Here is a 25,469-nt window from a genome sequence, read left to right as displayed (position 1 = left end):
CTCTATGGTTTTGCCTTGCCATGAACCCTCTTAGCAGAGCACTCAACCAACACAACTATGGCTATCATTTGAAGAGTGGGGAAAGGAGTACAAACATTACCCACACCTTCTTTATGGACGACTTGAAGCTGTTTGCGGAATCTGTGGAGAAGCTGCACCAATTTCTGCGGCTTGTAACGGTATTCAGCAACGACATCCGGATGGAGTTTGGTATCGATAAATGTCGATCCATACATCTACACCGGGGTCATCTGGTGGATGCCGACAGTTTCCGCGTCAACGAACAGGAGGAGATTCGAAACATGGTTGAAGGCGAAACGTACAAGTTCCTAGGTTTCCTGCAACTGAAAGGAATTCGCCATACGACAATCAAGAAAGAGCTGCAGGAAAAGTTCTTGCATCGTGTCAACGGTATTTTGAAGAGCCTCTTGTCGGCCGGCAACAAGGTGAAGGCGATAAACACGTTTGCTGTGCCATTGTTGACATACAGTTTCGGGGTGGTGAAGTGGACCAAGACTGACTTGGAGGCGTTAGAACGAGCAGTACGAGTGGCGTTCACTAAGCATCGCATGCGCCATCCAAAATCGTCCATTGAGAGAGTCACCCTGCCACGTACAGTAGGAGGAAGAGGCGTCACCGATATACAAACACTATGTGTTTCCCAGATCCAGCAGTTGCGAAGATACTTCGTGGAAAGCCAGAACCGCCACGAAATCTATCGCGCTGTGTGTGAAGCTGACCACGGATTCAGTGCCCTGCATCTGGCGCAGGAGGACTATCAGCTGAATTGCGACATCAAATCTGTCGACGAGATGATCGCATCGTGGAAGCAGAAGGAGTTACATGGGACGCACCCCCATCAACTGGAGCTGGAATATATCGACAAAGCGGCGTCGAATACGTGGCTGGTGCGGGGTGAACTCTTCTCGGAAACAGAAGGATTCATGGTAACCATCCAGGACCGGGTAATTGCGACGAAGAACTTTCGGCACTATATATTGCACGAAAACGTGGAGGACCGCTGCAGGAAGTGCAGTTCAGTAGGAGAGATGATCGAACATATCGTGTCCGGGTGTTCAGCCTTAGCTGATTCAGCCTATCTCGGTCGTCATAACGAAGTAGCCAAGATTGTGCACCAACAGCTTGCTTTGAAGCACAACTTGGTTAACCAATTTGTCGCCTACTACAAATATGTGCCTGTGCAAACGTTTATTATAGGATTTTAAGTCAACCGGCGAATGAGATCCACAGAGCCTAATCCCCTTTGGCATTCAGATTGCCCGGGGTAGGTGAAAATTCCCAGCACGCTTGCTGAGGAAGTGCCAAAACTCTATAATAATAAGAAGAAGAAGACGAAGAAGAAGAAGAAGAAGAAGAAGAAGAAGAAGAAGAAGAAGAATAAGAAGATACTGATGGATTCAGGCTCCCAGGAACGTTTTCGAACGTGGAAATGCGTCCAAAAACTATCAATAGCTCATCTACTGGGTTTGTCTTTCTAAATAATGAATTCTAATGTATCGCAAAATAAGTTTCGTGGTTAACTAAAAATCCTCCAATTCCTTGAGAGAACCAGGCTGCAGGGAACACTTCGTATGGCCGATATGGTCAAAGATTCAAATTAATCTATAATGCTTGTCTTTCAAAGTCATGGAGTTCGATACGTCGCAAATTGGGTTTCGGCGCCAATTGTTATTTGCCTACTTCACTCAGCGAATCAGGTCTCCTTGACTTCCGGATTAGGATTCAGGTTCTCAGGAACGTTTTTGAACGTGGCCAATGTGTCCGAACCCCTTAAAAACTCATCCATTGAGCTCGTATTTCAAAAACATGGAGTTTAACATGTCGCAAAATGGGTTTCGGAGCTAATCGAAACTTGTCTACTTTCCTGAGGGAACCAGGTCCCTGTGATCACTACCGCACGTGGCCAATGTGTCCAACATCTCTCAAAATTTCATCTGTTGAGATTGTCTTTCAAAATCATTAAGTTTGATATGTCGCAAGATAGGTTTCTGAGCTAATCGAAATTTGATCGCTTCCCTGAGAAAACCAGGTTCCCGGGAACACTTCCGGACGTGGCCAATGTATCCAAAATCTCTCAATAAATCATGTATTGCGCTTGTATTTCGAAATCATGAAGTTTGATATGTCGCAAGATGGGTTTCGGTGCCAATCGAAATTTGTCGGCTTCCTTGAGGGAACCAAGTTCCCGGGAACACTACCGGATGTGGCCAATGTGTCCAAAACCTCTCAAAAACTCATCTTTTGAACTTGTATTTCAAAATCATGGAGTTTGATATGACGCAAGATGGATTTCGGTGCTAATCGGAATTTGTCCACTTCCTTGAGGGAACCTGGTTCTCGGGAACACTTCCGGCCGTGATCAATGTATCCAAACCCTTTCAAAAACTCATATATTGAGATTGTCTTCCAAAATCATGAAGTTTGATATGTCGCAAGACTGGTTTTTAGACCACTTGAAAAGTGTCCACTACCCCAGGGAACCAGGTTCCCGGAACATCCGGAACCATGTCCTGGTGATCCAATTGTATCAAAACTAACTTCTGATGATATGGAAATGCTAATATCATCTTCCAAACTCAGACGTACGTGTTCATTATAGAATTAGAGGCGAAAGTATAGAATTGATAGTTCCGTTAGTATACGGCAGAGGCATGAAGAATGTTTTTATAGAAGTCGACTTGAAAGCGAGCGGAGGGAAATATTTGTGATGGCACATATCGCACGACCTTCCTTCTGCCAAGCTCCCGTATGAAGGGGGAGGGAAGAATATCAGTGTGGAAGCTGATATATCTCCACTGGCAAAAGGAAGGTGGTTTGACTTGCTCATATGCCATCGCGTGCGGAAGGATTTGCTATCGACGAGTACTGTCTCCAAATTTCTAATATGACATCAGCATTTAGTCGAATAGGACTTTTATTGCACAGTTCTGTTTTCTCATTGCGTCCGTCTCGTCGCAACCAACTTGGCTGCCTCGGAGAGAACAAAGCAGAGAAAGGCACTGCTGATGTACCGTCGACCAATAACAGCTGAATTGATGGATGCCCCCACCAAGGGTAGTACACTAAATTAATGATTTCGTGTGTGTTACTTCTACGTGAAGTTAAACGATTTACAATGATATGGAAATGCTAATATCATCTTCCAAACTTGGACGTACATGTTCATGATAGCATTAGAGGCGAAAGTATAGAATTGATAGTTCCGTTAGGATACGGCAGGCATGAAGAATGTTTTTTATAGGAGTCGATTTGAAAGCGAGCGGAGGGCAATATTTGTGATGGCACATATCACACGACCTTACTTCTGCCAAGCTCCCGTATGAAGGGGGAGGGAAGAATATCAGTGTGGAAACTGATATATCTCCACTGGCAAAAGGAAGGTGGTTTGACTTGCTCATATGCCATCGCGTGCGGAAGGATTTTTCTATCGACGAGTACTGTCTCCAAATTTCTAATATGACATCAGCATTTGGTCGAATAGGATTTTTATTGCACAGTTCTGTTTTTCTCATTGCGTCAAATCCATCAAATCCATACTTCTTGGCTACTTTCTTAATGACATTGTTGATATGAGAATCAAATTTCAATTTATCATCAATAATCACGCCCATATATTCAATTTCTCGAACGCGATCAAGTGTTTCATCATCAATTTTAACAGAAACATTATCAATGAATCGATTTCGCGAAATTACCATGTATTTAGTTTTACTTACATTCAATTTCAACTGTTTGTGCTTCAACCATCTACTTAAAGAACGCAACTCTGTATTCAAGTGTGAAACTGCTCCGTCGATAGTTCTAGCTGCAATGAATAATCTACGGTGTCATCCGCAAAAAGATTAATATTGCAAAATCGTAAAACCCGTCCCACGTCATGGATATAGGGTAAGACGGTATAATGCGTCCCACCTGGCCAAAACGCCCCCTTTGATTTCTAGAAAACTATAACTAACTAAAGGTGAAAATCAGTTGGTACCTTTAAATATTTGTAAAACCATCATACTATGTGAATGTGGAAGTATTTTTGTATTACAAAATAAAAATAATAGCAAAATACAAAAAGTTACAGTTTGAATGCAACTTTTAATGTTTGTTTGCTAAACATTCTGGAGCGACTCTAGCATACTGCCCACAAAACTTGGGCAAAAGTTGGGCAACAAACTAACTTTTCTCAGTGGTTAATATGATATAAAATTGCTCCCATTTTCGAAAATGTAACGATTTTCGAAAATATGTTTCACTGGCCAAAACGCCCCAGTGTAGGCAGGACGGTATGCCCTTACCAACTGGACACAAACGCAGCGAGCCTGCAGCAGTTGCTTTCGAATGATATAGATAATATTGAAATGTAGTTCAAACTGTTTGAATGGATTTATGTTGGTTTTTCAATGTCAAGCACATAAGAATTTGTAACCTTTTTATTATGGGATAGATAAAATACTAATTAAGGGTTATAAAACGTCTGTGGTTAAGATGCCCCGTACTGCTCAGGCACTTTTTGAAATCCATTTTTTATCGGCTATTCAGAAAAGCTTTATTACGTGTTCTCCGTAATATTTTTATATGACTACTCACAGGCAATGCATTTGCGACTTATTGGACTACCAAATAACACAAAGTTTCCATTAATTGCATTGAAAAGTAAAAAGTTATCATAAGTTTGCCTTAGCGGGGGCATATTATACCGTCTTACCCTAAAATACGTGCGAAGTAGACAAGTGCTGAAGGAAATTCGGTGGTTCGAAAAATCGGCTCCACTTGTATTTCACAAGTGTACGATAAGCGACCACATTACAAGAAACAAGCGTTGATAAAAAGCTACACTGTGTTAGTGCTGTCTGTTGTTCACCTCTGAGTGACCGGAGTGACCATTGCAATATACGGACATACGCATCGTAGATAACAACGAAAGTGGGATAAAAAAAAACGATTTCTCGAGCAGAAAACGCTTCGCTGTAATTTGGTTGCTCCTTGGGGTGGGTAACAGGTGAATGTTGCCCTTTACTGATTAATTTAACCACGGCCAATGAAGAAAAACAAACCGGGACTAGAGAAATCGGTAAGAAGAATATGACACCCGGAGGGTCTGCGGGTGCTCGATTTCCAGGGTACGATGCCCAGCCCCTCCACCAAACCCTCGTCAGTCGCCGGATCCGCAGCCCATACGGTGGCTTTTGGGGTACGCGCCTTACCGTCAGGCTTCCTGATGACGACTGACAACTTGTTCTTCTCGGAGGCATTCCTTCAACGTTACCGGGATTAAAATGGCAACCGAACAATGCAACGATCATTGGATACTCGACATGGACAAACGGACACAATGGACTCAAGACAAGATGAAACGGCAACGACAACAATAACGAATAATGGATATCTAAAAATAGATTCTGTGGGGATTCTGTATAGATTCTGCACAGTAGCGGCACTGCCCACACACCATCTATTCATCGACTTCAAAGTCGCATATGATACAATCGATCGGGACCAGCTGCACGAACACGGATTTCCGGATAAACACGGTTGATCAAAGCGACGATGGATCGGGTGATGTGCGTAGTTCGAGTTTCAGGGACATTCTCGAGTCCGTTCGAAACGCGCAGAGTGTTACGGCAAGGTGATGGTCTTTCGTGTCTGCTATTCAACATCGCTTTGGAAGGGGTAATACGAAGAGCAGGGATCAACACGAGTGGTAAAATTTTCAACGACGTCGACGACATAGATATTATGGCACGTAACTTTGAGAAGATGGAAGCCAAGCAGATCGGACTTGTCATCAACACGTCGAAGACGAAGTACATGATAGTAAGGGGTTCAAGGGAAGACAATGTGAGCCTCGAGTTTGCATCTGTGGTGAAGAAATCAAGGTGGTTGAAGAATTTGTGTACTTGGGCTCACTGGTGACTGCCGAAAATAATACCAGCAGAGAAATTCGGAGACGCATAGTGGCTGGAAATCGCACGTACTTTGGACTCCGCAAGACGCTCCGATCGAATATAGTTCACCGCCGTACCAAACTGACAATCTACAAAACGCTCATTAGACCGGTAGTCCTCTACGGACATGAGACCTGGACGATGCTCGTGGAGGACCATCGCGTACGTAGAGGAGGCGAATGAACCACGAGTTGCATGAGCTGCTGGGAGATCCATCCATCGTTCACACCGCGAAAATCGGACGACTGCGGTGGGCCGGGCACGTAGCCAGAATGTCGGACAGTAACCCGGTGAAAATGGTTCTCGACAACGATCCGACGGGCACAAGAAGGCGAGGTGCGCAGCGGGCAAGGTGGATTAATCAGGTGGAAGATGACTTTCGGACCCTCCGTAGACTGCGTGGTAGGCGACGTGTAGCCATGGACCGAGCCGAATGGAGAAGACTCTTATATACTGCACAGGCCACTTCGGCCTTAGTCTGAATAAATAATAAATAGATTTCAGCATTTTGCCATAATTGTCAGGGTGAACACCGCCCCGCAAACAGGCAATGTCCGGTCTGTCCAAAAAGAGGCAGCCGTTGTCTAACTAAAAGTAGATGAAAATTTAACGTATCCAGAAGCCTGGAGAAGAATCGAAGGAGGATGTGGAACAGTCACCACTCAACCTAATCCAGACGTCGCTAAACTCGAAGAACTCACGTTAGAAAACCAGAAGATAGATGATTCAAACAAAAATTTTAACCTGGAGTCAATTATTGAGTACATATGTTGAAGAAGAAGTAGTTCTGGACTCAGATGGTGCATCATCACCGATAAGTGATAACCCTCTCAATAGTATAATTCACCACCAAAATACACGACCTTAATCTCCCGTCAACTAATACAACGACCATACAACACACCATCCAATACAACCATAAACATACAGAAAAGGAAGGAAGGAAACATACAGAAGTGAGGAAAGTACACCCCCGGAAGTGAGAGCGCAGCTGAGCGGAGAATCTGTCCGGGACGTAATACCCCAACCCATAGACGGAGATGCCCTCAGTTCGGCCTTCGAAGACCCAACAGCAACTCAACATCAATCCAGTATTGCGACATGCAGCTCTAATAACCGGACCGACAACACTTTTATGGGTTTTGTAAACCCTAGGCTCTTCCCCACACCGAAACCTATTGGAGCAGCATCCCAGGAAAATGAGAATCTCCAAAGGTAGTAGGTGTGGGGGACCTGCTATCCCAGGCAAGTACATTAAACAAGTTATCGGGAACACCCTCTGCAGTCTCATCAACTTTTTCAGCGATCGATGGAGTTCCTTGCGCTAACCGTCCCCATAAACCCAGAGTATCAGACAGACGGCATCGACATACTAAGTACATTCATCAAGCCGAATCCGAAGCAGTTATACCCCCTACCGAGACATTACCGCTCCCAGCATCAGTTCTCTCCAACTCTGCCAAGTACGATCGACTCTTCCAGATTCATCAGACACCTTCAACCAGCCGGACTACAAACACATTTCAATACAAAGGGCGGGAAAATCCAGCGATAGAAGTCGACCAATACATCCAGATTCAACCAAATTCAACCAGCAGTACTGCGCACACCTTGCCAGCGCCGCGTAGAACCCAACATTGCGAATCCATAGGATCCCCAATGTCTACACAAAATTCATCAACAAATCATCACGAAGGGACTTTACTGTCGCTACAGTGGAATATAAATGGACTATTCAACGACCTAAGCGACCTGGAAATATCAACAAATGAAAACCCACCACAAACGATGGCGCTATAAGAAATCCGCTGTCATAAAACAGATAACCGTGACCGTTTTCTCAAAGGGCAGTACACTCCACCTGTGGCACTTGCAGACGCAAATAAAAGCGTTCATGAGTTCGTGAGCTAACGAGTTCACGGTGTATTTTTTCGTGAACAACAGTCACGGATTCGGGAATACAGGTGTATTTTTGCTGGTTCACGAATTCGGGAACGTCTTTTTTTGCGTGCAGTTAAAATGAAGTGGCCGCTCAAACACACTGTCGTGTCCTTATACCTGCCGCAGAACGGCACCAATGTCAATGAAACTACACTGCAAAAGCTGATTGACCAACTATCAAAGCCATACATCATCCTTGGAGACTTCAACAGCCACCACTATGCTTGGGGTTCATCTAAAACCGACAGGAGAGGTGTCGCAATCCTACAATTAGTTGAAAAAAAAAATGACATAATTGTACTCAACGATGGAAGTGCAACATTTTCTCGAGGCATAGACGTTTCGTTGACCTGTAGTAGTATAATCTTTCTTCTAAACTGGTCTATCCTCCCAGATTTAATGGGTAGCGATCATTATCCCATCGAAATACGCAGCATACACTCTTCACCAGAAACGACGAGGTGCCCAAGATGGCAGCTAGATGATGGTAATTGGGAGAACTTCGAGCGAGATATCTTATCTCTAGTTGATTGCGACAGCACTTACGATCCTGAAAAGCTTTGTGAACTCATTCTCGAAGCTGCAAATGCCAATATTCCAAAAACGGGAAGTAATCCAGGAAAACATTGGTGGAACGACAAAACGAAAGCTGCAGTGAAAGCCCGAAGGAAGGACCTTCGACAACGTAAACGAACTTTTAAAGACCATTTAGACTTTGAAGCAGCTGTTGACGAATACAAACGCCTCCGAAATGAATGCAGAGATATCATCAGAGAAGCTAAGCAACAATCGTAAGAAGACTTCTTAGATGGCTTCGACAGCTTTCAATCGATCACAGAAATGTGGAGGAGAGTGAACGCACTCAGTGGAAAAAGAAGAGCACGAGGTATAGGTATCCAGCACAATGCGCCCAATGGCGTTTTCTCCCGTGATCCCATATTAGTGGCAAATGGTATTGAACAATATTTCGCGGAAATTTCATCATATGCATCGTACCCTGCCCATTTTCTGGCGAATGTGAATAAGATCCCGACAATCAACTTTACAATCCCAGATGACACCAACGGCTGTGACTTCAACAGGCCTTTTACCATAGGCAAACTTATCTTCGCCCTCGGTACAGCCAGAGGAAAATCAGCAGGACCGGATAATATAAGCTATCCTCTCATTAAGCGACTTTCACCACGGGTTAAAATCTCTCTCCTTGGAAGTTTCAATCAAGTCTGGACTACCGGCAACTTTCCAATTGGATGGCGCCATAGTTTGGTCGTCCCTATTCCAAAAGCCCAAACCGATTGCCCTTACAAGCTACGTATCTAAAATAATGGAGCGCTTGGTAAACAGACGATTAACAACAGTACTCCAAGATCGGTTAGACCAGCGTCAACACACTTTCCTTAGAGGTAGAGGAACCGGTTCGTATTTTGCTTCGATAGGCCAAACAATCGATGATGCGTCAACGAATAACCTACACGTAGACTTGGCGGCGCTTGACCTTTCAAAAGCATATAATAGAGTTTGACGCCCAGCTGTATTGCAGAAGCCATTCCACTAGCTTCTGCAATACAGCTGGGCGCCAAACTCTATTATATGCTTTTGAAAGGTCAAGTGCCGCCAAGTCATAGGAAATATGGGAAAGTTAATTCAACACATGTTCCAGAATCTTCGAAGAACAAACAGGTGTGCCGCAAGGGTCTGTATTGGCCGTGACCTTTTTTTTAATAGCCATGAACTCCATTTTCGAAAAGCTACCAGATGGTATTTTCATCTTCGTTTATGCGGACGATATAGTCATCCAAGTAACTGGCAAACATCCGAAAATTATCAGATGAACGCTTCAAGCAGCAGTTCGGGCCGTAGCCAAATGGGCAGATCAGGTAGGATTTACAATGGCTGCTTTGAAATGTTCAATCTCACATTTCTGTACAATTCGACACTACCCATGGAACAATTCAGTAACTGTCGGACAACAACATATACCTTATAAACAAGTCGAAGATGCAATTTCGAATCCCACTACTACACAGTTAAAAAGGATATTAAGAGCAGACTACGCATAGTCCAATCAATCAGTGGCAGACACAAAACTAGTAACCGGAAATCCCTTTACAACATTGGACGCAGTATTGTAATCAGCAAACTCCTCTACGGACTTGAAGTCACCATACGTTCTTATGCTGCAATGATACACCTCCTTAGTCCAACGTATAACAAGGTTATCAGACTTACTTCCACTGAAAACATTCCAAACGTTTGAAAGATGTTCAATTTCACGTGAATCGAACGTGTTTCACCAATTATATTTCCAATCACGAACCACGTTGAATCAACAAGAATGAACTTGATTTGGAACCTTTTGAATAAAATGATTATTATAACGTGTTTTTCACATCAATCTATAAAGCGCCGATTTGACAGCAGTAACATGGTGTTTGCAAAACATTGTTCTTGAAAGTGAGCGAGCGAGTTTTCATCGCATACGTGTTTTTGCATTTCTTATATTGAATTCAACATCGAAAGAAATTATAAAATAGCAAAATGTAAGTTCATACCAATAATTTATATACAAATCTGATTGATGCATTATTCAATTTTTAGATGGTTTACAAAATGATACCATACCAGTATTTTTATGGTTTTATGGAGCGATTCTTCTACTATCGATTACTCGCAGGCGGAAAACCCCGGAAAGCATCGCACTTGGAGATAATTATATCTATGTGATGTATACCCACCTTTATAGTATATACTGTGGTATTCAATGTATCTACGAAACTGAGGAATATAGATTTGGGTCGATCTGAACGAGCGAATCAGTTTTAGATCAGACTGCCTAGAGTAAAGAAGTGTCTTCATCTCTAATATACCGAACCTCCTAAACATCCAAACTGATACTTAATAGTGGCGACGAGACAAAGGCATTTTACCATTGTTCGCGTGTGAAGTTCAGTTTCGTCATTGTACTAAGTACAAGTGGTCATCACATTGTCTTTAATTGAATTAGCAGCCATACTACGAGTGCAGTATCCATAGGCCGAGAAACAATAGAAGCGGCTGCTGAAACACGTGCTACGTGGCTATCGTTCGTTTCGCGCCAACGGATTGATTGGATCAAGGCTAATACTGCAGAGTGCGGAAAAAAAAAGTTGAGCAGTGTAAGCTTAAAAGTTAACTTTTCAATATAAATTATTTAAAAAAAAAAAAAAAGTGTTCATACTAACTAGTACTAATGCGATATTAACAGACATACATTTATACAACCTTACATAACACCATTTTGGAAAAAGTGTGATATATAGGTATATTCAATAGAGAGCGAGTGTAAAGAGCAAAGTGATCAAGCTAAACCAAAAAGTTGATTTAGCTGTTGAAAGAAAATTGCTAGTTTCTATTATTAACGGTTTCTTCTCTAATTCATCTAGGTACTGAAATCAAATTCAGGAGTATTGTTGGTGGTCCGTAAATCATCACGTTTAACTTCCAATCCAATCCAAGTGCTCACACCATTGAACCATCTCTGCCAGAAGGTAGATTGTCCTGCTGTTTGCGGCGAAGGTCGACAGCTTCTTCAACTCCGGTAAGCTCATTCCACTTTTTCCCTTTATTGGCCCTACCGTTGTAGAGAAATCAGATTGAAATCAATATGGCACAATCCAATGTTTCTTTAACAATAGAGCCATTTCGTAAAGGTAATTCCTTTGCTGATTGGATTGAACGCCTAGGATATTTTTTTGTGGTAAACAATGTGGCAGAAGATATGAAAAAGCACATCTTATTACAATGAGTGGCCCAACCGTATTCTCCGAACTAAAACTTTTGTTTCCCAATGGTGAATTAAACAATGCGTCTTTTGAAGAATTAGTGAATAGATTGAAGTCGAGATTTGATAAAACAGAAACAGATTTAATTCAACGATATAAATTTAATAACCGTTTTCAGCAGCCTGATGAATCAATTGAAGATTTTATTCTATCTATCAAATTGCAGGCTGAATTTTGCAATTTTGCCGACTTCAAAAATTCAGCCATTAGAGACAGAATAGTAGCGGGGGTAAGGGACAAACTACTCCAACAACGTTTATTCAATGAAGAAAATTTAACTTTAGCGTCAGCTGAAAAAATTTGTACAACGTGGGAAATGGCTGGGACTAATGCACGAAGGCTACAAGATGGTGTAAATTTCGCTCAAATTGCTCCGATAAGATCTCCTAACGGCTCCGCTCTAGAAAAGCTGGCGGCAGTTTATCGCTATAATAATTCTGGACAATCTGGTTCAAATAGAGGACCCGTGAAAAGTAGGTTGGGTTTTAATAGATCTTTTCGTGGAGCACAAACAGGAAGAGGTTTTTTGGGCAGAAATGAACAAAGGCATATCAGGAGTTACAATAGTGTGAAGCCTATGGAGTGGAAGAGGAACATTAGTCGGCCTCATGCAGATCTAGTGTGTGATTTCTGCGGTGTGAGAGGTCACATTAAACGAAAATGTTTTAGGCTGAAGAATATGAAGCGTGATGCAGTTAATTTTACGGGGACAGTTGACGAAGACGATTACCAGCAATCTAATCAGGATCTTTGCGAACGGATGCAGTGTATGAGGACGGATGACGACGATAATGACAATTCAGGTGAATTACAGTGTATGATGATGTCTTGTGTTAACAAACTTACTGACGCCTGTTTTGTACAGGTTGAAATTGACGGGAAATTATTTAAAATGGAGATTGATAGTGGGTCATCCGTTACTGTAATGAGTGAAGATCAATATTATGCAAATTTCAGAATACCTTTGAAGACTAGTGATAAAAAATTAATTGTTGTGAATGGTTCAAATCTAAGTGTTGAAGGAGAAGTAGAGGTCATTGTCAAACTAAGGGATAAATTGGCCAAATTACAGTTATTGGTGTTGAAAGGCAACTATGCTTTTGTGCCATTGTTGGGAAGAACTTGGTTAAATATTTTCTTTCCAAATTGGAAACAATATTTTAATGGTTCAAGTAATATCAATTGCATGATTGATCTTCAAGGCGGTGACTTAGTGGCACAAGTTAAGAGGAAATTTACAAAAGTTTTTGCGAAAGATTTTTCGACACCTATTAAAAATTTTGAGGCGGATTTGGTCATGAAGGAGGGTTCTCCTATTTTCAAAAAAGCATACGATGTCCCATATAGATTGAGGGAAAAAGTTTTAGAATATTTGACTAAATTGGAAGAGCAGAAAGTTATCACCCCTATTAAAACTAGTGAATGGGCTTCACCAGTGGTAATAGTTATAAAAAAAAATGCAGATATTCGTCTTGTAATTGATTGTAAGGCATCGATAAATAAAATGATTGTCCCAAATACGTATCCTCTACCAGTACCCCAAGACATTTTTGCTAAATTGGCGGGATGCCGGGTATTTTGTGCATTGGATTTAGAGGGGGCGTACACACAGTTGGCATTGACTGATAGATCGAAGAAATTTATGGTGATTAATACCATTAAGGGTCTATATATATATAATCGTTTACCACAAGGCGCATCCGCGAGTGCATCCATTTTCAACAGGTAATGGATCAAGTGTTAGATGGAATTGAGCTTGTTTCGTGTTATTTAGACGATGTTCTCATCGCAGGTGTGGACCTGGAAGATTGTAAAAAAATTACATATGGTTCTGCAAAGGCTAGAAAAATTCAACATTAAGGTGAATCTGGAGAAATGTAGTTTTTCGTTTCGGAATTACCTTATTTGGGACACATACTGAGCGAGAGAGGGCTAATGCCGAGTCCGGATAAAATATTGACTGTGAAGAGTGCAAAAGTGCCTACTAACGTAACTGAACTAAAATCATTCCTTGGTTTAATAAATTTCTATAATAAGTTCATTCCTCATTTATCCACAAAATTGCACCCTTTATCTTTTTAAAAATAAAGTTAAATTTGATTGGGATGGAGCATGTGAAAAAGCTTTAAAGTTAGTAACAAATCCTTGTTGGAAGCCAAGCTTTTAGAGTATTAAGATAAAAAAAACATTGCTGTTGTTACAGATGCTTCTGGATATGGACTGGGGGGAGTGATAGCTCATACTATAGCCGGTGTAGAGAAACCAATTTCGTTTACTTCGTTTTCGTTGAATGACGCACAAAAAAAATACCCTATCCTTCATTTGGAAGCATTGGCACTCGTTTGCACTATCAAGAAATTTCATAAATACTTATACGGTAAAAAGTTTGATGTTTTTACGGATCATAAGCCACTAGTTGGTATTTTTGGAAAAATGGGCAAGCACTCTATTTATGTCACAAGGCTTCAACGTTACATATTGGAATTATCAATATATGATTTTGAAATTCAATATCGACCTTCGGATAAAATGGGTAACGCGGATTTCTGTTCGCGTTTTCCTTTAGAACAAAGTATTCCTGAAAGTTTAGATGTAGAACAGATTGGTAGTATCAATTTTTCGAAGGATTTTCCGATAGATTTGAATGTGGTGGCCAAGGCAACGGAAGCGGATGAGTTTTTACAAAATATTATTTCATACACATTACAAGGTTGGCCAGAGAAAGTTGATAAGAAATTAGCAGATGTATATGCAAATCAACATGATTTAGAATTTATTGATGGCTGTTTATTATATAGGAACCGAGTTGTCATTCCATATACATTGCAAAAAGCTGTGCTTAAACTTTTGCACGCAAATCATTCGGGCATCGTAAAAATGAAAAGACTAGCTCGTTTTTCCGTATTTTGGTTTGGAATTAACTTGGATGTAGAAAACTTTGTAGCTAAATGTGACATATGCAATAGCATGAGAATAGTGCCGAAGCAGAAAATTGAATCTAAATGGATACCCACCACAAGGCCTTTCAGTAGGATTCATATTGACTTCTTTTATTTTCAAAGACATACATTTTACTAATTGTTGATAGTTATTCAAAATGGATTGATGTGGAATGGATGCGTAACGGTACAGATTATGAGAAAGTATTGAGGAAGCTAATTGGTTTTTTGCACGATTTGGATTGCCCGACGTGTTGGTATCTGACGGAGGCCCACCATTCAATTCCTATTCATTTGTAGACTTTTGGAAAGACAAGGCATTAAAGTGTTTAAAAGCCCTCCTTATAATCCGTCAAGCAACGGACAGGCGGAAAGGTCCGTAAAAACAGTTAAGGAAGTTTTGAAGAAATTCTTATTAGAACTGGAAATTTCAGAATTAAATTTAGAGGACCAAATCAATCTTTTTCTTATCAATTATAGGAACTACAACTTGACAGATGATGGAAAATTTCCATCAGCAAAGATATTCTCGTACAAACCAAAGACCTTAATTGATCTATTACACCCTAAAAGTAATTATAAAAATCAGCTCTCTTTATTACCCGACAATGACGAATCAAATTTAAGGAACGATACTTTGGCAAATTCCAAAGTTGATCCTTTTGACAAACTGATGGCCGGAGATGAGTTATGGTATAAAAACCATAACCCGCACCATCAAGTTAGATGGCTAAAGGCAGTTTTTATAAGAAAATTTTCTCTGAACACCTTCCAGGTACAGCTTGGAAGCGCGGTCACTATGGCTCACAGGAGCCAACTGAGGATTGCGAAAGACTCTGAGACGAACGACAGACCCAACGTAACAATTTCTACACGACGACAATTGCAAACGATAACGAGGCAAAGGCCGGGAATCGAAAACGGATCGAATGGGTCGAGGGAACGCGATGGCCAGGAGTTTGAAGAAATGGTGGTGGACTCGGGAGCTTCGCCGTTGCCAGTCAGACGGAACAGAAAGCGAAAGCAAGTTGCAAGCGACCGGAGCGATTTGAATTTGAGACGTTCCAAACGTCTACGCAAATCGACTAGACAGGAAGAATTTTGGTACCCAAGGCCATTGGACAAGGACAAGTAATGTTTAAATAAGTGAACTATTATGGTGATTAATGTCACCTTCGAATTATAAGATGTTTGATGTTTTCTATTATTTTGAGTTTCATGCTTTCGAGCATAATATTAAGTATAGATCCTAAGTAAAAAAAATGAAATGAATGAAGTTTAACTTGAATGAAGTTCTCTGCTTTCCAAAGGGGAAGATCTGATGTATACCCACCTTTATAGTATATACTGTGGTATTCAATGTATCTACGAAACTGAGGAATATAGATTTGGGTCGATCTGAACGAGCGAATCAGTTTTAGATCAGACTGCCTAGAGTAAAGAAGTGTCTTCATCTCTAATATACCGAACCTCCTAAACATCCAAACTGATACTTAATACTATGGTCCATGGAAATCGTTAAAAAATCAATACATTTCAATTTATTGTGCAACAACAAGTTAAATTAATATGAATATGAAATACATATCAAAAAGCTATATGAATACAATTAATTATTAATTTATATTTCACAATTTTTATTATCTATATACAGAAAATTATCAATAATCCGGTGAGATACATTCCTACGTTTTTCACTCGAAAAATAATATTAATCGCGTGCAATTCAAATTTTTCTAACGTGTTGTTTTTTGACACTTGAGACTAGATTTTCACGTTATTTCGATATGCTTATCAACTAGTGAAAAATCACGTGTAAAACCAATAGCATGATCGTGTGAAATATTATCAGTGTCCGGTATACTCCCCAGCTCACCCACGTTGTCCACGTGCGTTAAGGCTGGTGCATTGCCCTTTCATTACCTACTGCCCATTAGTGTAGCAAATCGGGCTATTAGTTTTCTTGAAAAACCCTATGGTGATAATTCCAACGTGTTCGTCTGTGAGAAGGGAAACAACTTCTTAGCGAGTTGACAGATACGAATTTCCCCCCGATAGCTAACGTCCATCGGGTCGGAGACCGTCGATGGGATCGACCTAACCCTAAGATAGACTGGTCAGTTAAGGCTCAAGACTCCATCACAATGTTTTGAAAATTAATGACTGTATCGCTTGCTTGTAATAGTGATGCATTTGGTAAGAAAAAGTGCAGCAGTGATCAACAAATTTTGTTTACAACTGGGGTGGGTGGAAATGGGGTGTTAAAAATATGCCAGCTGATACATAATGTTGCCAGACTTGACGAAATGTTTATTTTATATCATAACACATGTTCACGGTGTATCAAATATATGGGTATTTATCGGTTTACAAATTTTTATACACCTCTAAGAATGTAACAGAAGCTTACATAACATGTTTAAATATTTATTTCTGGTTGATTTATTTAATCCGATAAACAGCAATGATTTTTTCCAATAAATAAATCTGGTGACGGTGAAGAGATGATTATTTTCTTGTGTATGCACGCCTTTGTTTGCGTGTTGGCTGGCGTATACGTTGTATTGTTCGGATTGAATGAAGTTGATTAGCGTAGATTTTGTGCTCACCATTTCACTTATTGCGCTAGTGAATTTGAGTCCTCCGCATTTTATTACATTCACAATACGGTCGTCAAATTTGTCTCTCACATCGATTTTTGGAAAACAGTTTTCGACAGTTTTTAGACGTGGAGTGAATTAATTAGTGTCCATGATGAAAGAAAAATGTGAAACTAAGTTGGTAAATAGTTTTTAGCAGTGATAAAATCACGAAAACAGTGGGAAAAAATCAAGTGAAAAATTAAGTGGGTGTGTATGTGTTTGATCCGAACGTTCGAGCGTTAGTATGCGTTCGATGAACATACGAACGTCGGCCGAAGAAAAAGCAGTTTTCAGCGTTTTTCAGCAATTTCTCAGTAATTGCTAGTTTTGATAAGTGAAAAATTAATATGGAAATGCCATGAATATATTATGATGGAGGGTAAGTTGGTAAATAGCCCCAAAATATTAAATTTATTTCAAAAGTGCATTAGAATTGGTGCGGATTCGAATACATCATCGTCATTATCGGATTGATTACGGTTTATAGAGCCTTAAGCGGGTAGGTCGAGCAGGAGAATCATCAAATAGAGCCTTCGCAATACTCAACGAACTACGCAATGCTAAATACAATAAGCACATCAAAATATTTACGGATGGATCTCGATTTGGTGGGAAAGTAGGAAAAGGAATATACAGCAACAACCTCAGCATAGCTCGTAGGGTGCCAGATCAGTTTTCTGCCCAAGTAACAATCAGTTACCACAAATAGACATCATTGTCGAACTAACGTTTAATTAAAGTATTCGTAGCTGAACAATATGTAGTATGGAATAACAAATTGGGAAACATTGTTGACATTTGTAACCAGCTTCTGTTCTGCTTTCAGCTATGTATCTGAATAATACTTTTATAAACGTTACCGACAGATTTCTTTTTAAATCGAAATGTATATTGAACAACTACACTCAGGCAACTGAACATACGAAATACATAAGGCAAAAATTATGAATCAAGGAGATTGGTGAAAATGGTTGAAACATAAGTCCCTCATGATTTTTATCTTGAGCTCTTCAGATTTCATTGTTGGGACGTATGTCGTTCATTCGTTGCACATAAAGAATTTCATAAGACACCTATTGGTATTTCGTGCAAAGCCAATTTGAAGAAAATCATAATGTATCTTATGAAAAACATTTCAATGACCATGATAATTTTAATGTTACTCTGATTGAAAGGGACGCGTTTCATGACTGCAGTTAAGAGAATCATGTTCGCTCATTTTGTATATCTTTTCGAGTCGTTCGGTTGGCTTCAACATCGAGGGGATCTGAAGCGAAACTTAAGTGTTCTCAAGTGTCAAGTGAATTAATAAGTGTTCAATGGAAAAATAATATTTGTACCAATACGTGCATGGAATCAGTTTCAATTCGACGAAGAAGTAACTTATAAACATGCAATCAACGATTCGATGGAATTTTGGAACACGTTTGACACCACTTATTTTTTGTTTTCCCCTCGATGTCCTCGATACAACCGAGAAGCGAACTTGAAACTACATGAATTATGCATATATGCATATATGTACATATATGTATGAACCAAAAAGCTGCAAAATTATCTTTTCAAATGAAGCACATGTTCACATAGTTGAAGAAAATTTTCATTAAACTCAAATTAAAAATTTATAATGTCACATTATGAACTGAATAATATATGAAAAATTGCAATATTGAAATCATAAACCTGCATTATGAATTAATTAAGATGCTTTATAGGAATTAAGAATTTCATAAGGCGTGATTATGGCTGCCAAATACTACTGTTGCAAATCATAAGGTGGAGTTATGGATTGATTAATGTCCAGCATACAACATTCATAATGCATCATTGTGATTTCATAAATGTGCCTTAAGAAAATGTTATGGTTTGTATTGACTATGAAATTTTTTTTCATAATGTATCCTTTTGAATTTCAATCTTATAACTTGTGGCAAATTTCCAAAAGGCAGTATTATGATAATCGTTAGATCATTTGCCTGAGTGTAGCTAAATACAAACAGCTTAAACTTGCAAAGTTTATGCTGTTCATCGTAATGCATATGTTTAAATAATTTGTTTTTGAAACATCGAACAAACGCTTGAAAACTCTATTACGATCTACGCACTAGCATGAGTTTATTAAGAAGTCTAATAATTGACGTTATCAGTAAACATCATTGCTTCTGTATCCGATTTCAATTTTATTTATTTATATAATTTTGAAACGTTGAATAAACGTTTGATAATTCGCTTATTGCAATAACAACAATGGCTTTAGTTAAACATTGTACGAACGTTTATTCCACTCTACCAATTAATTTATTTTTAGCGGACTTAATCTTATTAAATCATTTTGCACTTTGCCATGCACTAGAGAATAAATGATTATTTCATACTTACTTCAGGAATGATAGAAGAAATCTGCAGGGAAAATCTACCTCCATGATGGCAGATAGAAGGCAGCAGCTTCCCAACTTACTAAATCAAACTATCAAATCAAGACTGATAATTCACTTTTTGGAATGACATTACATTACTACTAACTACTAACTAACGTTATATATAACGTCATTGAACTCCTATTAAGCTTTTGTTCGATTGTTGGCAATTTTGTTGAGTAATGACCAACAACCCCATTACAGCTTTTCAACCAGTATTGTTCAACAACGTATGGTTTATATTTCTAATTCAGCTTGGTACTTTCCAAGGTGACAAATATAGCTGATGGTAAACAAGAGGGCTGGTGATTCAAAGGTCGTTGGATCGATACTGGTATCTTGTATATAATTTATTTTTCATTTTATTTCCCGTATGTTGAACAATGCCTTAATAAGTATAACAATGTAATGAAATAAATGTATTTAGAAACGCATAATTAAAAAAGCCTAATCAGTGAGTTGCTGACTAGTTGAATTAACATTATGCCTGGTTTTTGAACATTTTTATCTACTATTTAAGTAAAGTTGAAGAGAGGTTGCTAGTTGTTGTTGAATAAATACTCCATTTTTGGGCGAACAGTGCTGGAACAAATGTTGTCATCAACGCTGGCTGAATAAATCTGACCATACTGATGTTTATTCAACTGGCAATTGTTACTTGGGTGTGTTCTCCTCTGAAGCTGCAGCCATCTTCCTGGCTATCAAGAACATCTGCAATGCCAGAATCCCAACAATCATCCTAACGGATTCAGCCAGCGTTTTGACAGCATTGGAAAACCCACGACAGAAGCATGCAAATATCCAAGATCGAAGCCATAATTTTACCCAATATTACTCTTTGCTGGATTCCAGGACATAGCGGCATAAAGGGCAATGAAGAAGCGGATCGATTAGCGAATATCGGAAGAGGTTCCCGAATGTGGAGCATACTGGTACCAGGGCCCGAAGCTCGACGAACAATTCAACGAAGCATTCACCAATCGTGGCAGCAACAATGGCTGAATAATCGGAGACTTTTTCTGAGAAAAACAAAAGCTGATACCGGACAATGGCGAGACCGTAAAGTGCGGAAGGAACACTTAATCTTATCCCGATTTCGTATTGGTCATACCAGGATGACACACCCACATTGCATAACAAACGTGGATAGACCAATATGTTATGGTTGTACCTCTTACCGTCGAACACCTTCTCATTAACTGTCCTCAATATGAATCATCGCGAGAAAACGAAAACCTTCAATCGAGCTTAGCGGACATCCTACGTAACACTGATAATATTTCACACGATCATGCTATTGGTTTTACACGTGATTTTTTCACTAGTTGATAAGCTTATCGAAATAACGTGAAAATCTAGTCTCAAGTGTCAAACAACAACACAACAACACAAAAAACAATATAATTATCTTCAAGTGCGATGCTCTCCGGGGTTTTCCGCCTGCGAGTAATCGATAGTAGAAGAATCGCTCCATAAAACCATAAAAATACTGGTATGGTATCATTTTGTAAACCATCTGAAAATTGAATAATGCATCAATCAGATTTGTATATAAACTATTGGTATAAACTTACATTTAGCTATTTTATAATTTCTTTCGATGCTGAATTCAATATAAGAAATGCAGAAACACCTATGCGATGAAAACTCACTCGCTCACTTTCAAGAACAATGTTTTGCAAACACCATGTTACTGCTGTCAAATCGGCGCTTTATAGATTGATGTGAAAAACACGTTATAATAATCATTTTATTCAAATGGTGCCAAATCAAGTTCATTTCTTGTTGATTCAACGTGGTTCGTGATTGGAAATAAAGATTGGTGAAACACGTTCGATTCACGTGAAATTGAACATCTTTCAAACGTTTGGAATATTTTCAGTGCAGGGTGAGCGGATTCGTTAACATGCTATGCACTTGCACTAGGCATTCCTTCTCTCGTAGGGCAGAAATAGGTAAGAATGCTTCATCAGCTTCACTGTATAGTCTCAGGGTAGAATAAGGCTGGTGTCGCTTGTAGAGAAGATGAAGATTGCAATCTTTTCAGGCCGGTTCTGGATGCAGCATTCCAAATGGATACCAAGTATTGAAGCTTGGATTGAACAAAAGCATAATAAACTGATAGCATGTTTTTTTTTGGGCAAGCATTTAGAAACTCACTTCGCTTGTAACGCGTAAATATGATTGCAATATTGGATCGAAAATAAGTACTTGAAAGATGCTGCCTTGTCTAAGCTCATTGAACCGATTATAAGATCGTCGTGGGGGGAACTCTTAAACGAGCTGAGTGAAAGAGAATATATTTAGTTTTTGCAAGGTTCAATGACAGCATGTTCTCATTAAAATACTTTCGTAGAATATACAGATCCTCCTTCATCTGATGAATTATCGCATCCGGATTGACGTTTTGATATGAAAGCGAAGTATCATCAGCAAACAAGCGAGGTTTCCCATTTAATTTTAGGTTTGCGATATCGTTTATGTATAAGAGGAATAGCAAAGGTCCCACATTGCTCCCTTGAGGAACTCCTACCGAAACGAGTTTTTCTTCACTGTGTGCACCATTTATTGAGACTTATTGTTTTCGCCCTGTTAAATCAATGAGCTAGACTTTACTAAGGTGGCGCAGATCAGCGTTGCTTTTCACTAGTTATCTCTTTCACTCTCCCGCTGTTCTTATGCAACGCAAATAATGTCGTCACTATTTGCGTTGCATAAGATCAGTGGGAGAGTAAAAGAGAGAACTAGTGGCACGCAGCGCTGATTTGCGCCACCTTAGTAAAGTCTAGCTCCTTGCTGTTAAATAGCTCTTCAGTAGGTCATTCGCTGTCCCTCTTATGCCGTAACAGTCAAGCCTATGCAGTAATACATTGTGATCAATTGTATCAAAGGCCTTCTTCAAATCAAGAAACAGAACTCCTTCTTCTCCACGTACTAGCTCCTTCTCTAAATCCATACTGACGATTGTACAGGACTCCGTGTTCTCGCAGGAAATTGGTTATCCTGGAGACAAGTATATTCTCCAATATTTTACTTATCATCGATAAGATAGATACTGGACGGTAATTATTGATGTGCGATTTGTTTCCACCTTTATGAATGGGAATTACCCTCGCGGTTTTCAAAAAATCAGGACAAGTGCCCAAAGAGATATTGCAATTTGCAACGAAAATTAGCATTGCAGACAACCTGCAAGCAACTTGCACAGGAACGAGCTGTCAAAACACATGCTGATGTGTCCATTTTAAGCGTGTTATTCATCGGATTTACGTTAGTTTTGGTTCGATGTGTACATCGGGGCAGTGGTGCTAAAATATTTTTCATATTTTTTGGAAAGTTTTATTCAACAATTCCACTTATTTCCGCTTTATTTATTAGTTTCATCATGCTTTTCTTAGAAAAATGAACTCTCTATCACAATATCTTGAATGTAGAGTAAAGCCTCATTGTATTTTGCTTAAATAGCATGGCATACTATTACAACTTCGATTGTAATATAATATTCTTGAATGATAAAATATCCAGCAACACTGTATGCAAGATCTTTTGCAAGTTTGTTGCAGCTTCATGCATTTGGCGATATCAACGCAAACTGCAATACAATCGTTGAATAAATCCCGCAAGAGTGTAGAGAAAGTATAATGATGATGCTTGATAAACTTGGCTGAAACTGCGTCGACACCACAACTTTTGCCATTTTTTAAATCTTTTATCAGTAATATAACTTCTTGTTCTGGCGGAGACGAGCCAGCCTCGGGCTGAAAGTTTCCTTAATAAAGACACAAAAAAAACTTCTTGTTCTATTGCTGGTGACAGAAAGATCGAGTCTCTTCGAGGAGTCAGAGTATTAAATCTATTTATTTCTCGGTTATTATGGATTGATGCAGCAAGCTGGGGTCCGATCGAGCAAAAAAAAGTCATTGAAGGCGTTAGCAAAAAGATATTTTAGTTACTAGATAAAGATTGTCGCTTCGGTTCCCTTTGTTCTGCTGTCCGAAACATGTGTGGTACATACCTGTCAAATCGTATGGATTTTCCTTCTTTGACATTTAGCTCCCCTATCCTCGCCAGCAAAAGATGTTCCGGACAGCGACGACAGCGACAATCTTTATCTAGTAACTAAAATATCTTTTGTTAGCAACTGTAGGTCCATCAGTAGTACAATGCCCATTCAAGCTCAGCTTCACAGCGTCATTCATTCCCTTCCCTCTTCCCAGGATTTTATTTATATTCGTCCAGCTCTTCTTCTGGTTGTTGGTGGAAAAAAGTTTACAGCAGTATTCTTTCTTGGCATGATCCTTAGCCCTTTTCACCTTCCTATTTACATGATCCAACAACTCTTTATTACGAACGTTTTTTGGATTTCTTCTAACTCTCCTTAATAAGTTATCTTTGATTTTGATAAATTTCCAAATATCAAAAGACATTCATGGACAAAATCCTTTTACTTTGGCTTCCATACTAACCGTTTTTGAATGTTTCTCTTTTAATTATTTGTAGGTGTTCAAGACGAACTGCATTTTGCACTCCGCACTTCCGTCTGGTACAAGGGCCATCGCATTTTGAAAATCAGCATTCAGTTTATTGTTGCGAACTATAGTTTTCACAAGAAGCTGTTTACGAACAGGTTTTTGGAGAGAAAATGTTGACATCACCAAGCTGTGATCACTAAGATCAGTACGAATCGTCTCATTGATCAGCTGTTCAGTGGGCCAGAACAGATTGTGTGGTCCAGTATATTTCCAGGTCTTGTAGAGAAAGTGTTCGTTACCGAAAAGTTGTAACAGCGAACAGCGTAATACACTCAACCCTCTTTTTACGGCAGTTTTTTTTACGTCACTTCGTTTTACGGCCTCATTTTTACGGCACGTGACGTAAAAAGAATTTGAAACATTATTGACATAGAAAAGTAAGCCTATAAGAAGGCACTCTTAGAAACTCAAAGAACAAAGTAGATGCTTTGTATACACATCATTTGCCTATTGCCAACAATTGCCGTTCCAGGTCATCCAAGAATTTCCTGGAGTCTACACGCGTAACCGAGGACCTAAGGTCTACAAGCGTGGCGAAAGAGCTGCTATCTATTGTAAAAAATGGTTTATGCCCAATTTGATATATTGAACCAAATTCCGTTCCAGGTCATACAAGAATTTCCTGGATAATAGGTCTTGAGGTCTACCCGCGATACCGGAGGGCTGTTATATCTTTTATTAAATGGTTCATGCTCTATATGATCTATTAAACCAAGCCCAATATGCCTTAAGCAACCGTTCCTTTCCTGGTCATCCAAGAATTCCCTAGACTCCTCAGTAGGGTGGCTCAAAAAACACTTTTTCAAATTTTTTGATGGGCCGCCCTCTTATTCGGTTCTATTTGATCCCCTGATGCTTTGGACAAAATTTCAGCCAAATCGGTCAACGTTTGGGCGGTGCTAAACTCGTTGGAAGTTTATATGGAAAAATGTATGCAGAAACATCCTTAAACAGTGATTCGCAGTTGGACGGCACAATTTACGATCAAGAATCATAATATTCATTCAGTTCTTGTAGAATTAAATACAGAATGTTATGCTGAAAACCACGAGAAGATTAGAGTTTATTAAGCAAAGATATTAGCATTTTACTGAAGGGTTGTAGGGGTGAATTTATTTCTTTTCAAAGGTAAAAGAAACGAAATTTGCTCAAACCGCACTTCAGAGAAATGCTAATAACTTAGCCGGGCAAACTCTAATCTTCTCGCGGTTTTTTGCATA

At 39.5% G+C, this 25,469-nt stretch overlaps 1 protein-coding gene across 2 annotated transcripts in view; it reads right to left on the bottom strand.

Moving 5' to 3' along the window:
- Positions 1-25,469, bottom strand: part of LOC134208660 (reticulon-4 receptor-like) — a 92,552-nt gene that overhangs the window by 27,282 nt on the left and 39,801 nt on the right. Inside the window, exon 1 of one of the 2 annotated variants that reach the window (XM_062684427.1) lies at positions 3,738-3,798. The exons of the other annotated variant lie outside the window; for it this stretch is intronic. The gene's annotated coding sequence lies outside the window, so the exon portion shown is untranslated. Of the gene's footprint in view, positions 1-3,737; positions 3,799-25,469 lie in introns of those variants that run through there. 2 annotated transcript variants of the gene reach the window in all.

This window comes from Armigeres subalbatus, chromosome 2, assembly GCF_024139115.2.
Source record: "Armigeres subalbatus isolate Guangzhou_Male chromosome 2, GZ_Asu_2, whole genome shotgun sequence".
Classification (NCBI taxonomy): domain Eukaryota; kingdom Metazoa; phylum Arthropoda; class Insecta; order Diptera; family Culicidae; genus Armigeres; species Armigeres subalbatus.
The sequence above is the reverse complement of the archived record's forward strand: the minus strand, read 5'-3'. Positions and strand labels throughout refer to the sequence as shown.